Source organism: Hippopotamus amphibius, chromosome 5 (assembly GCF_030028045.1).
Source record: "Hippopotamus amphibius kiboko isolate mHipAmp2 chromosome 5, mHipAmp2.hap2, whole genome shotgun sequence".
NCBI classification, from domain to species: Eukaryota; Metazoa; Chordata; class Mammalia; order Artiodactyla; family Hippopotamidae; genus Hippopotamus; species Hippopotamus amphibius.
The window spans coordinates 52781928-52797187 of NC_080190.1; the positions used below are offsets into that span (position 1 = coordinate 52781928).

General features: G+C 40.8%; 1 protein-coding gene across 2 annotated transcripts in view; it reads left to right on the plus strand.

Annotated features, from left to right (window-relative positions):
- GRID1 (glutamate ionotropic receptor delta type subunit 1) overlaps positions 1–15260 on the plus strand; it is a 655245-nt gene that overhangs the window by 399581 nt on the left and 240404 nt on the right. The gene's annotated exons all lie outside the window — the stretch shown is intronic.

A 15260-nucleotide genomic window follows, 5' to 3' on the forward strand; every position in this document is an offset into this window, starting at 1 on the left:
AGCTAGCCATATTCAGAACTGCTGTTTCCTATTACAGCACGGCCCCATTGGGAACAAGTCCTGCTATTCTTATGACAGTTGTGTTTCCAGGCTCGGCTCTATTCAAAGAGCCACAGGCAAATGTTTTCCTAGTTGGTTTTCCATTTATCATATGTGATGGCTAGGAAAAAATAAAATAGGAAAAAAAGAGTCAGGAGCAGGCATTTGGTAGCTCCAACACGGTCTCCAGAATCTAGCATCTACACGGGGGCCCCATCTTCCCTATTGCTGAGCTGCTCCCCACTTCTCTGGAGGAAATTCAGTCCATCAGATGAGCTCAGGTTTGTGCGTCTTCCCACCACGTCTTTCTCCAAGGCGGTGCTCCAGCTCCATGCCCTGCTTCCCTCATTCCTCACGGGCTCTGTCCTCCAGTTTCTCTCTCTGTATTTGACTTTCTTAATACAATTTCTTGGATTCGAGATAACACTCCAGGGCACATGTTTTTGTTTGCTTTCTTCATACAGTGGTTTCCTTAATATGTCTACCCCTTCACCGGTGAATATTGGGGTTGCAATGTTATGGGCCTGTTTTATTTGGAGAAGGGGTAATTGGATGCAGAGAAAGGCTTGTGAGTATGTGAGCCTTGCTGGCAGTTTCTACAGGTCTCTGGGCTCCACTGTGGGGACACTAGCAAGTAGGCGTGCTTTGGGGTGTAAACTATACTTTTATTGATTGATTAAATTACATGTTAATATGGAGGGGGTGGGGGAATTCAAAAGAACGTGTGGAAAGCAAATTTGAACATTAGTCAAGGTGGCCACTAGGAGGTGGTCAAGGAGTCCCTTGAGGATGTGCTCAGAATCCAGCTCATCACTGAATCCCCAATCCCCCTTGCAGAGAGTAGATTCTTAAAAGGTTCAGTTGAAGGCAAGTCGATGTACACAGGCTAGGGTAAAGCAAGTTGCTTTGAAGAGTACTTCCCAGTTAGCCTCCAAGAAAAGACAAAGGCAACAATTAAAATGGGAGGCTCGGGGATGGAGGGGACTGCTCTGGACAATTTATCAGAAGCTGCCAGTTTAGGACCAGACTTGACTTTGGCTCCCAGAACCTCATTATCAGCTGGTCTGGAGAGCTTCCTGTCCACGTGGTTCTGACTCAGTGATGCACAGGTGTCCTCAGTGCAGAGTCAGGACGCAGAGGAGAATGCCCTCCTGTGAGGCTCTGCATCCAGGCAGGACACATCTGCCTCATTGCCTGCCCTCTTGGGAACTTTTTGGAGGAAATTCTTTTATGGAATATGTCTATCTCTCCAGCCTCTTCCAGAACCATCTGTGACAGAGACTCAAAGCACTCCATTTGTTACTGGACAGCTCTCATTGTTAGACTAGTTCTTCCAGACATAGAAACAAAGCAAGCTTTGATGGAAATGGTTCAGAAATGCAGAAGCAGGTGCATAACCCTTGCACTTAGGTTTTGTCAGCAAGTGATGCTCTGAGCTGTGTTCTGTGCCTCAGCAGGGGCCCAGGGGAAGTGGGTTCTAAAGAGGGAGGAGGCAAAGCCAGCAGGCCCTCACTCCCTGCCCCCTTTCCAGCCTACGTCCATGACCCCCACATCCCATAGCTCTTTTCTCTGATCTCCAGACCCAGGGATCCAGATGCCTTCTGGACGCAGCCTCTTGGAAGCCTCATGACCACCTCTAGCTCAGTGCATCTGTCTCTGAACTCATCATTTTCCCCCTAACCTGGTTCTCACCCAGTGCTCCAAGCCCAGGGACCAGTGTCTCTGTCCTACTGGTTGGCTCCCTAGCCAATGGAGAAAAGCCCACATCCTGCTCCCTGCCTCCGAACCTGCTCCAGGATGACCCCATCACACCTTTCCACCCCTTTTCACTTCTTACCCTCTGCTCACTCTCCCATGGTTCATCCCTGCAAGCAGTGGGTGACTTGTTGTTTCCTCTATTTATTGTCCTCTCCTGGCTCTGGACCGTTGCTAGGATTTTCCTTTATGCTTGGAATGCCTCTCTCTGATTGTCAAGGACTTACCTTTTCTGTAAGAGTTTGCTAAATATTGCCTCTGCCAAAAGGTCTTCCTGGATTTCCCCAGTAGAGTTATTCCTTCTCCTGCCCATCCTGTACTCCTCACCCCAGCTGTGCTGTGTTGGGGACATGATGCACATGCCTGGCTTCCTGAACAGCCTATAAGTGACGGCTGGACCTCCTTTCTGGCAGGCTCCTTAGAGTCCCCAGCATGAAGGGCTCACACACAGAGAAAGTGCTGGGGTAAGCCTCCCGCTGCTGCATCTGCCTCTTGCTTCCTCAACTTGACTCTGCTTGTTTAATTGCCTACATGTAGAGGAAGAGGCACTTAGAACCTCCCAATCCTTCATCAACTCAGAAAGCTGTGATCCTGCTTCATGAGCTACTGCTGTCAGCACCCCATGTTCCATTGTACCTCCTTTTCCTGGGCCTGCATTTTAGTCCTATGGGGTACAAGCTCTTCCTCTCAGGCACACCGGCTCCCCTCTACCCTGGACAGGCTGTTGACAGGTGGAGCAGCAGGGAGGAGGGCAGCAGAAGCACCGGCCAGTCTTCCTACAGCAGCTTCCACACTGTGCTCAGAGGAACATGTGTTCTAATTTGTAGGTGCTTTGCGGAAAAAGGATTCTGTAATCAAAGAGGGCAGATAAGTTAGGGTTAAACAGCAAGAAACAAGTGTCTCCTGCAGGCTCTTCCATCTCTATTGCACGCTGTGCTTTCCAAGGATGAGGTGGTGCTCTCTGGCTGCCACATGCATTTGTGTTTCAGACACACTCGTGTATCTTTTCTCTTGACATCTGCTCACCTCTATGCTGGAACAGGTCTTTGGCAGGTGGTAGGTGTCAAGGCCCATAGGATAGAGTTCAGATTCTTCCATGTGGTCCATGAGGCTGTTCATGAGCTGACTTCAGAGCCCTCTCTGGTTTCAGTTCCTGCCATTGCTTGGCCTCTAGAGCTGCTCTGCCTATATCATGAGACATCTCTGCTATCCCAAGCACAGGGTCGTCCCAGTGTCTAGGCCTCTTCAGCCCCCTCTGCACAGGATGCTCTGCTGTTGTTGCCCCTCAGGCCCCAGCCCCCACCTTATCAACTTCCCTGGTTTGCCACCAACAAATATTCCATGAGTACCCTCTGAATATAGACCTTGGCCTGCCCCAGAGGAGACTCCTGTCAACAGTGCAGAGAATATCACTCCAGACTTTCAAACCATCCCTATCCCCAAACACACACTGAGTTAAAACAAATGAAAATGAGATTAGGCTACACGTGCATAATGTAGGGGAGAGTAATGCTACTATACTAATTGAAGAAAACAAGAATAAAAGGCCATGATATGCATGCTGAATCAAATAGCTGTAAGAAATCTCTGTTTGGGACACAGAGGAAGAGAGGGAGGGAAAAGATTTAATTTTTTTTCTTCCTTTCATTTTGAAGATTTCAATTCTATTTGGATATTAAGTCCCTGTACCATTTATCGTCTGCAAATTTCATTTAGCAACATTCCAAAACAATTATGTTTATTGTAATTGATTCACTTGCTTCTCTCCCCAGCCCCACTGAGGAGTCACTTCAGGGCAGGGACCACATCTTAGCCAGTTCTGTAGCCCCCTGAGAACCCAGAATGAAGAATAGGAGCTGCTGTTTAGATGGAGCCAGGCACGGTTTTTGAGCATCATTTTTTTTTAAATAAATTTATTTATTTACTTATTGGCTGCATTGGGTCTTTGTTGCTGCACATGGGCTTTCTCTAGTTGCAGCGAGTGGGGACCACTCTTCATTGTGGTGCATGGGCTTCTCACTGTGGTGGCTTCTCTTGTTGCGGAACACGGGCTCTAGGCATGCAGGCTTCAGTAATTGCGGTACATGGGCTCGATAGCTGTGGCTCATGGGCTCCAGAGTGCAGGCTCAATAGCTGTGGCACATGGGCTTAGTTGTCCGTGGCATGTGGTATCTTCCTGGGGCAGAGATTGAACCCGTGTCCTCTGCATTGGCAGGCAGATTCCCAACCACTGCACCACCTAGGAAGTCCCTGAGCATCACTTTTTAAATCTTTTTTTTACTTAAAAATTAACCGCTTTATTGAGGTTTAATTCACATAAAACAAACATATATTTAAGTGTACAATTTTTGTTTGACATCTGTGACACTGTAACCATGATGAAGATGGTGAACATACACATCACCCCAACAGTGTCCTCATGCCCCTTTGTAATCCCCACCCCTGTCCTACCTTCCCCATGCCCCAGGTAGTCTGCTTCTGGCTCTACAGATTATTTGCATTTTCTAGAGTTTTATATAAGCAGAATCATAGCGTATGTACTCTTTTCTTCTATTTTGCTATGGCTATTTCCCTCCAGATAATTATTTTGAGATACACCCCTATTGCAAAATACAGCAATGGTTCTTTTTTATTGATGAGGCATATTCAGTTGCATGACTACACCACAATTTGAACATACACTTGCTCCTTGATGGACATTTGGGTTGTTTGAAATTTTTGGTGATTACACATAAGGCTGCTATGAACATTCACATACAAGGCTTTATGTGGACATAGGCTTTCATTTTTCTTGGGTACATATTTACAAGTGGAATTGCAATGTTGCATGGCAGATGTACATTGAACTCTTTCAGAAACTTCCATGTTGGATGGGAATTCCAGGTGTTCTGCATCTTTTTCAGTACCTGGTTTGCTCAGGGCTTTTGATATTAGCCATTGTAGTGATGTGTAGTGATACCTCATTATGGTTTTAATTTTCATTTCCCTAATGACTAATGATACTGAGCATCTTTTCTGGTGCTTATTTGCCACCTATATCTATAGCTTCCTTAGGGGGGAAGCTGAAATCATTGATTTGAGAACTTTATTTTTCTTTACTGCTTTAAACTTCCTTTAAGTGATTTAATGGCATCTCCCCAATTTTGATACATTGTATTTTCATTGTTATTCAATTCAAAATACTTTCTGTATTACCTTTTGATTTCTTTGACCCATGGGTTGTTTAGAACTGTGTTATTTAGTCTCTAGAGATTTGAAGATTTTTCAGGGGTCTTTCTCTTATCGATTTTTAATTTAGTTCCATTGTGGTCAGAGACCATAGTTGAATTACTTTAATTCTTGAATATTACTTGAATCCTTTTAATTTTATTGAGACTTATTTTATAGTCCAATATATTGTCTTTCCTGATAAATGTTTTATGTTCACTTGGAAAGGATGTGTAATCTGTTGTTGTTGTGAGGAATGTTCTAAAAATGTCAATTAAGTCATTTTTGTTGATAGTGTTGTTTATGTCTTCAGTATTCTTGATTGTGTTTTGTCTATTTGTTCTATCAATTATTAAGAGCAGGGTGTCAAAATATTCAACTTTAATTGTGAGTTTGCTTATTTCTCCTTGCAGTTTTATCAGTTTTTGCTTAATATATTTTGAAGTTTTGTTACGAGACATAAATGTTTAGGATTTTTATGTCCTGTTGGTTAATTGATCTGTTATCATTATGGAATGACCTTCTTTATCCTTCTGCTCTGAAATGTACTTTATCTGATATTACTGAAGCTCTTGGAGATTTCTTTTGACTAGTGTTAGCCTAATAGAGGTTTTTTTCCATTCATTTCCTTTTAACTTACTTGTTTCTTTAAAGTATGTTTCTTGAGGGCCATTCCTACTTGGATCTTGCTATTCTATTCATTAGAACACTGCCTTTTAATTAAACTGCTTAGATAATTAAATCTGAGTATTGATATGGTTAGGAGAGGGTGGAGTCCTGGAAGCCAAATGAAGAAGCTATTTCCAAGAGGAGGGAGAGCTTATCAGCGTCAGGTGCTGCCATCTTGATGATATGATGACCTTGGGGGTGAATGCTGGGAAAGGGTTGGAGGACAAGTTTCCAGGTACATCAACTTATATCATTCCATCCTACTGATAAGGAAACAGAGGCTCAGAGAAAAGAACTAACTTTTCAATGTTACTTTTAAGTGGCAGAATCAGGATTTGAACTTAGCTGTGAGTGACTCCAAATTTAAGAAATATATACCCAATGCCATACTGCCCCTCTTTCACCTTTCCCCTTCACACTCAGCACTAACTAAATCCTAAATACGCGACTGAATTCCAACAATGTTTGATTTTTAAAAATAACTTGGAAGTGGTAATATAATCTTGCGGAAATTCTTACTGTAAGATTTTTATTATTTATTATTAGATTTCTTCCCTTTATGTTATTTTCTGTATCAGCACCTTATTTTTAAAATTTCCTATGGAAAAGGTGAAAGACCCCTGAAGAAGTCCACACAAATAAGCTAATGCATGTCATGTGAGTAGTATCTGAAAGGGACAAACCATATTTACTAGAAATGTGCTTCCATTTGTTAATCGGAATGTATCTATTTTCCTCTCTCAGCCCAAAAGGAATCTATGAGAGTTAACACTTATGGCTACAGATAGATGAGGAAACTTTTGTTATGTAATATCACTTTTCAGTCCTTTTCAAAGCCCCATGAGGAGGGTACTTGTAACTACACAGGTGGTGGCTTTGGGTAGCAGTACTGAGAAAGTGATAAGGTATCACTGTGTTTTAGATCAGCTTTTGGGAACACACCATGGATCGGACTTGACTCCAATGCTGACTACTTCTTTGACTTTGGGCAAATTGTTTTACTTCCTTCCTTGAACTTTAGTCTCCTCATCCAACTTAATAAGGTTCATGGGAAAGTTATGAAGACTAAACGAGATGACTCACCATAAACGACCCATCACAGGGCCTGGCATAGAGCATGCACTCTTAAAAGATAGCTCTTCTTATTAACAATCCACTAGTGTTCTGCGGGCAAGTTTGTTTTTGGAACTTAATCAAGGAAGCACCTAGGTTTAAGGACTTGATAACAAGTCAATGCATGTCTTTATAAGGAGTGCAGGGGGTTGGGGACATAGCTTGTTCATCACCTGAACTTGAATTGCAGCATTTATAACTGTGTTTTTGGCTTGTGGAGACCCTAGTTCTCCCTATCTGTGTCTTTCAAACTCCTATGCATCCTTTAAGACACGGATCAAATTACCCTTTCCCCACTTTGCAACACCTTTTGATTTCTGGCATAACCTTTTCTTCTTCCAACACCCCAGAGACCTCAGGCTGTGATTCTTCAGTGGTCTTTAACTTTTTCCTCTATGTCCTATTTTCCTACCTGGATCTATAACTCTTGCCAATCTATCACTCATGTAGCATCCATGTACCAAACACCTATGAGGCACTCGAGGTGCTTATGAGAATGAGAGAGATATGCTTCTCACCTTCAGAGAGCTTATGTTATCATGGGTAGGAAATATGTGCCTGGATCATTAAACCACAGCTAGGCAATGATTGTAGGAGCCACTCCAGATTCTCTGTAATTTGCAGTGAAGTTCAAACTCCCTTCAGACAGAACAGCACAGCCAGACCCCTACCACTGCTGTGGAATCAGACTCCATGTTTTAGACGTGAGTCAACTGTTTCCAACAAGTATATTGTTGTTTTGCAGAGTTTTGACAGAAGAATGCTTGGGAAAGGGAGTGCTGACACTTAGGTAGTTATAAAAATAGCTTTAATTACCATGTGCAGCAAATGTATCTGAAAACGAAAGGTTAGCGTCTCTACCTTTCTGCATTCCTATCCATCGCTCTTCCCACAATGGGTTCTGATGGATTCAGATGAACTCGTTGCTTTTGCCAGAAAGACCCTATTATCTGTGCCTTCTACCCTGTTATTACACCTCCTTTTGCCAGGCTGGATAATCATCAGGCACCACGTGGAGAAGCAAGAAGCAAGCGTGTGTGTACACATACACACACACACGCACACACACACACGGGGCTGCTGCCATCACATGCAGCTCCTAGTGGAGCTTCCAGAGAGAATCCTTTCAAAACTGGAACATGAAAGCAGAAATGGAGGCAGGAGAAAACTCAAGCCACCAGAACTTCTTGTGAAGTGTCTTAAATGATGTGTGAGGGCTCATAGAGACAGTAGACTCAGCTTTGGTTCTTTTTACCACAGTCTCAAACCAGAGGACATGTGCCCTGGGGCGGCCTGTCTCTTAGAGCTGGTTGAAGATGCCAAAGTGAGTATCATGCAGTTTCAGAAAGAGGAGGAAACCCTATAATTGTCAGTGATCAGAACTGTGAGGCAGTTTCCCACAGCCTTGGAGACTGGCTTGTCAGTTACTACAGCAGTGGGAGGCCGAGGACCAGGTGCTGCCACCACCAGGCCTGGCACTACTACTGGCCAGGTGCAGAGGGGGCCTCCTGATCAAGAACTGCTGAAGAGCCCATCTTGTGAGGCCAGTGGGGTCTGAACAACGCTGTGGGGCACTGCAAAAACAGTGAGCCAGGGTGTGTAGCCTCAAGCAAGGAGACTCACATTCTTGAGTACCGACTGTGTGCCAGGCCCTGCTTTGGATGCGTTTTAGACAAAACAAATGACATCTGCCCATGAAATCCCATTTAAAGAGACTGCAAGAATGGCCATCATCAACAAATCTAGAAACAATGAAGGCTGGAGAGGGTGTGGAGAAAAGGGAACCCTCCTGCACTGTTGGTGGGAATGCAAATTGGTACAGCCACTATGGAAAACAGTTTGGAGGTTCCTTAAAAAACTAAAAATGGAACTACCATTTGACCCAGTAATCCCACACAGGGCATATACCCTGAGAAAACCATAATCCAAAAAGAAACATGTACCACAATGTTCACTGCAGCACTGTTTACAATAGCCAGGACATGGAAACAACCTAAATGCCCATCAACAGATGAATGGATAAAGAAGATGTGGCACACATATACAATGGAATATTACTCAGCCATAAAAAAGAATGAAATTGAGTTATTTGTAGTGAGGTGGATGGACCTACAGTCTGTCATACAGGGTGAGGTAAGCCAGAAAGAGAAAAACAAATACTGTATGCTAACTCATATATATGGAATCTAAAAAAATGGTACTGATAAACCCAGTGACAGGGCAAGAATAAAGATGCAGTTTTAGAGAACCGACTTGAGGACACAGGGTGGGGGGCAAAGAAGAAGCTGGGACGAAGTGAGAGAATAGTATTGACATAGATACACTACCAAATGTAAAACAGATAGCTAGTAGGAAACTGCTGCATGAAACAGGGAGATCAACTTGATGATGGGTGATGACTTAGAGGAATGGGATAGGGAGGGTGGGAGGGAGTCATGGGAGGGAGGGGATATGGGGATAGATGTATAAATACAGTTGATTCACTTTCTAGTGCAGCAAAAACTGGCATAACAGTGTAAAGCAATTATATTCCAATAAAGAGCTTTAAAAATAAAAAAAAATAATAAAAAAACAAAAACAAAACAAAGAAATCAAAACAAAACAAAACAAAAAAATAATAAAGAGACTGCAAGAAATTTGAAGCCATTGTAACAGGATAGCTTCCTCCTTGTGCTCAGGAAGTTGTGTAAAGGTCCCTGGGTTTTACACTGTCAAGGTCAATCATAGAAAGATCTTCGTGGACACTCAGGAAGTTCAATTCACTTGCTTAGTCATGGTGATTTTTTTTCTGAGCCTGAGGTACCCCATGCTTGGAGCCCAGCCTTCCTAAATGGCCACCAGCCATTCTTCTCTGATCTCTTGCCCTCTTGCCCTGGTACTCAGGTGGATCATGGGATGGGTAGCTTCTCTTCTGCCACCTCTGTGTCTACTGGAAGCTTCGGGGCTCAGGCCACTTTGACCACCCCCCATTCTCCAAGCCACAGAGGGCTTTCCAGCCAGCCATCATGGTCAGTTCATCTAAATTGAAAGAAAATATCTTGGGAGAAAGAATAGCACAAACTTCCTAGAGCATAAAGTATTGCTGACCTCTGTGTGGGTGTGTGTGGGCCTATGTGTGGCGGAGGGGGAGGAACAGGGATAGAAGGAAAGCTGAGAAAAATTGCTCTAATTCTTTCTGATTCTTCTACAATAGAAAAACAAACTACAAAAAAATCAATATACCGATAAAATTATCTTTTCAAACAGCCTTTTATATGTAGCTTATTTTGCCAGACTGAGATTTTCCTGTTCTGTTCAGTGTTATATCCTATTGTTTTCAATAAATAATATATCATTAACATTTTATCAACTCAGTAAATAGCATTTGGGGTAATATTTAATAGCCTTGCAGTAGTCTGTTACTGGAGGAATCATAATTTGTGTGAATCTTCACCATTTTTGGAAACGTAGGTTACTTAATGCTATTGCAAATAATACTGTGATCAATATCATTATACCCAGATCTGCTGATGTCTCTCTGCTTTCTTACAGTGATAAAAATATTGTTTCAGAGTATGAGCATTCCCAAGAGCTGAGCTTCTTTTATCAGAGTGCCTGTCTCATCCCACTCTTATGTCCTGTGAACGTGAATATAGTATATAATATAATATATATTGGGTTTTCATTTTTACCAATACTTTAGATGAAAAAAGTTCACACTGCCTTGTTTTAATTTGCACTTCTTTGCTTATTACTCAACTCAAACGCTTGAAACATTTACTGGTTGCTCATGCCTGTTTATAATTTTGTGACTTGATTGCTTCTGTCCTTTGAGCATACGTGTTGGTCATTTGCTATATAACCGGATCTTTACAGCACTCTCGAAGAGATATGTTATTAACACTAGAGTACAGATAATAAAATCGAGGCTCAGAAAAAATCTGAGGTAAAAAGACAAGCTGGAGTTTTAAGCTCAAGTTGGTCTCATTTCAAAGCCTGTGTTATTTCCACATAGTATTGCTTTTGAACCAGCCCAGCCCTATCTTAATGGGAGATACATATTGATTTGTCTTTTAAGGGTCAAGATTTCTGCACCAAGGCAAGTAAATATTCTGCTTATTATATCGGATTAGATCATTTTAATTTCTGCATCAAAATTTAGTTTTTCAACTTAAATAGAATTTTATATTAACCTTGGGTAGTGAACAGAACAGTCATGAAACTTTCCCTAATTTTCATCCAATAGAAGGGAATGAGTAGGGTCAAAAGGCCAATGGAAGACAGCATTAAGTAGCTTTTATGATTAAACCCAAAGAATCCTGCTTGTTCAAGGCCCTGGCTCTGTTCTGTGGGAGTCTTCAATGGCCCCCATGTGAAGACCCTCCAGGAAGACTTTCAGTGAAAGGGTGGGGACCCTCCTTCCTCCTATGGGGAGTTAGAAGCATATCCAAATTCTCTTTTCCCCTCAAAGAAATGTTCCTCACTAAATCCTCTTTCCTTCAATTTTGATTCTTCTGGACTTTTTTTTATCTTCCTTGTGGGTGAGAATTTTTGGAGTCAAGAAATTGATTCTCAGTCATTTCCCTTGGCCCATCTGCACAGGCACCAGGCACTTCACCATGGAATTTCATATTAAAGCTCAGTGCCTCCAAGGGAAATTCCAGTTTAGCATAATGTTTGTTTAGTATAAAATGCCATTTCCTCCCCCAAATATTGGCTTCAGGAAGAAGGGCGCTATTATCCATTAGATTTTTGTGTCTCAGCTCACATGACCCAGCCCTGGGAGGGATGCATACCCCAGGTGAGAAGTAGTCACAGCAACTACTACACAGGACTGGAAAGTGTGGTGACAATGGGGCATGAAATTATGGACAGGTGTCTAATTATGGGGCAGTGACTTGGAGTAGAAGGTGGTGACGCATGAGGGTGGGTGTGAGGAGATGCTGCTGCATCTCTTGCTACAAGAATTGTGGCTTTTACTTTGAGTGAGCCTCAGAGCCGCTGGGACATTTTGAGCCAAGGAATCATGTGATCTGATGTATGCTTTAGAAGGACCACCCTGACTTCTGTGTTGAAAATACACTGTGGGGGGTGGGGTGAAAAAACTTTAAAAATGAGGGCCTTTACTTAGAGGTTATGGCGGCTTGGTCTGGGGTGATATGAGCATAGGAGGTGAGCTGTGCTCAAATTCTACAGTTTTGAAAGTAGGACAGACAGATATTGCTGACCAAACTGTTGTACAAACAGGGCAAGTGACTAGCCCAAGGGTAAGCTCCTAGCAAGCATTTAAAGCAGGGAAAGGGAGATGGCTATTTTAGGGTGTGAGTGAGGTGCGTGGTAGTTTGTGTAGGGTGCTCTGTCTTTGAACCCAGGCATTCTAGCTCACTTGCTTATACTCGTATTATTTTACAAACTTTTTGAAGTGTAATCTATATTAAAAATTCTGCGTAATTTGATGAGTTACACTTTGGAGTTTTGACATATATACTTGTGAAACTATCACCACAATCATGATAATGCACATATATATTACCCATGAGAGTTTTTTCATGCTCTTATGTGGTAAATTTCTCTCTCCACCCAATACCAGGCAACCTCTAATCTGTTTTCTGTCACTATAGATTACTTTGCATTTTCTAGAATTTTATATCAATGGATTTATAGAGTACATACTCACTTTTTCCAGCTTATTTCACATGGTATAGTGATTTTGAGATTCATTTGTACTGTTGTGTATATTGATGGTTAAGGTTAGTGTATGGTGCGAAGTAAGGGTTGAGGTCATTGATTTTATTTATTTTATTTTATTTTATTTTATTTTATTTTATTTTATTTTAGCGCATGGATATTTGTTTCAGCACCATTTGTTGAAAACTGTATCCTTTCCCCTTTGAATCCTTTGCTGAAAATCAATTGGCCTTCAGTATTTTGATCTATTTCTGGACTGTTTATTCTGTTCCATTGGCCTATGTGTTTATCTTCACACCAATGCCATGCTGTCTGTACACTGCAGTTTTATAGTTAATCCTGCAGTCAAGTGGAATAAGTACTCTGCCTTTTCCTTTTTGAAAAATGTGCTTCCACCCTTCCAGATCCTCCATATTTTTACAGGGCTGGGACTAGGGTGAGGCAAACAAGGTACAAAATTTAAGGAGGGACTCCCTCTCAAGTGTGTGCATACATCTCACCCTAGTTCTGGCCTTTCCACATACATTTTATTTATTTTATTTTTTATTTTTAAAAAAATTTTATTGGAGTATAGTTGATTTGCAGTGTTGTGTTAGTTTCAGGTGTACAGCAAATTGAATCAGTTATATATGTACATATATCCACTGGGGTTTTTAGATTCTTTTCCCCTATAGACCATTACAGAGTATTGAGTAGAGTTCCCTGTGCTATACAGTAAATCCTTATCAGTTATCTATTTTATATATGGTAGTATTATATGTCAATCTCAATCTCCCAATTTATCCCTCCCCCCTCCTTACCCCCTGGTAACCATAAGTTTGTTTTCTATATCTGTAACTCTATTTCTTTTTTGTAGAGAAGTTCATTTGTATCCTTTTTTCAGATTCTACATAGAAGCTATATCCTATATTTGTCTTTCTCTGTCTGACTTACTTCACTCAGTATGACAATATTACTCAGCCATAAAAAAGAATGAAATAATACCATTTGCAGCAACATGGATGGACCTAGAGATTGTCCACATACATTTTAGAATTAACTTGTCCATTTCTAGCAAAAGACTTACAGAATTTTAATTTCAATGGTGTAGAATCTAGAGATAATTTGAGGGGCAATTAAGATCTTCATAATATTAAATCTTCTGATCCATGAACAAGGTATATATTTATTTAATTTATTATATCCTTCTTAATTATTTTTAGCAATTTTTTTTAAAATAAATAAATTTATTTATTTATTTATTGGTTGTGTTGAGTCTTCATTGCTGCACGTGGGCTTTCACTAGTTGTGGTGAGTGGGGGCTACTCTTTGTTGTGGTGTGTGGGCTCCTCATTGCTGTGGCTTCTCTTGTTGCAGAGCACAGGCTCTAGGCTCATGGGCTTCAGTAGTTGTGGCACGTGAGCTCAATAGTTGTGGCGCATGGGCTTAGTTGCTCTGAGGCATGTGTGATCTTCCTGGTGCAGGGATCGAACCCATGTCCCCTGCATTGGCAGGTGGATTCTCAACCACTGTGCCACCCAGGAAGCCCTATTTTTAGCAATGTTTTGAAGTAAACGTACAAAATCTTAAATTTATCCTTACATATCTAATCTAATATATATTTTGATACAGTTGTAGATGATGTTGCTTTTTCAATTTAAATTTGCAATTGTTTATTGCTAGCATGTAGAAAATACAATTGATTCCTGAATATTAACCTTGTATCCCACAACCTTGCTAAACTCACTTAGTTCTAGTGAGGTTCTTTTGTAGATTTCCTGGGATTTTCTATATAGATAATCACACCATCTGTGAATAAAGACAGTTTATACTTCATCCTTTCCAATCTGAATCTCCTTTATTTCTTTTTCTTGCCCTATTGTGCTGGCTAGAACCTCTAGTACAATGTTGAATAGACATGATGAGACTGGACATAATTGCCTTTTTCCTGACCTTAGGGGAAAATATTCAGCTTTTCACCACTAATTATGAGGTTAAATGCATGTTGATCATAGATACACTTGATCAAGTTAAAGAAGTTTTCTCTTAGTCCTGAGGGTTTGTAACATAATTGGCAGTTGGATTTTGTCAAATGCTTTTTATGCATCCATTGGGATAATCGTATGCTTTTTCTTTTTAAAAAATATATGAATACAGAGAAGTAAGTTTATTCATTTTCAAATGTGAAAGCAACCTCACAGGACTGGAATAAACCTCACTTTATCATGATGCTTTTGGGTTTTTTTTGGTTTTGTTTTGTTTTTTTGAATTGTTGGATTTAAACTTAGCTAAAGTATTAGCTAAGATATTTCAAAGAAGTTTTGTATCTATGTTCACAAGGGATGTTACTCTGTAGTTTTCTTATCTTGCAAATCCTTTGGTTTTGTCATCAGGGTAGTACCAACCTCCTGGATGGGATGTGTTTACTTCAGTTTTTATGAAAAGGTTTTGTAGAATTGATATCATATCTTCTTTAAACATATTGTAAATCAAAACATATTTTGAATTATTTCTTGTATTTTTTTCTGTACCCCCCATTTCTCTCTTCTTCATGGACTTAAATGATGTGTATATTAGGTTGCTTGAAGTTGTTGCAAGGCTCATTATTCGTGCTCCACTGATTTTTTCCAGTCTTTTTTTTTATTTCCTCTCTATGATTCATTTTGGAGACTTTTTGTTTCCATACTTTCAAGTTCATTTATTTTTCTTCTACAGTGTCTAATTTCCTGTTGATTTCATCCAGAGTACTTTTCATCTCACTGCATTTTTATTTGTAGAAATCCAATTTGTGTCTTTTATTTTTCTCCCTATCATGTACAAATTTTCCTCTG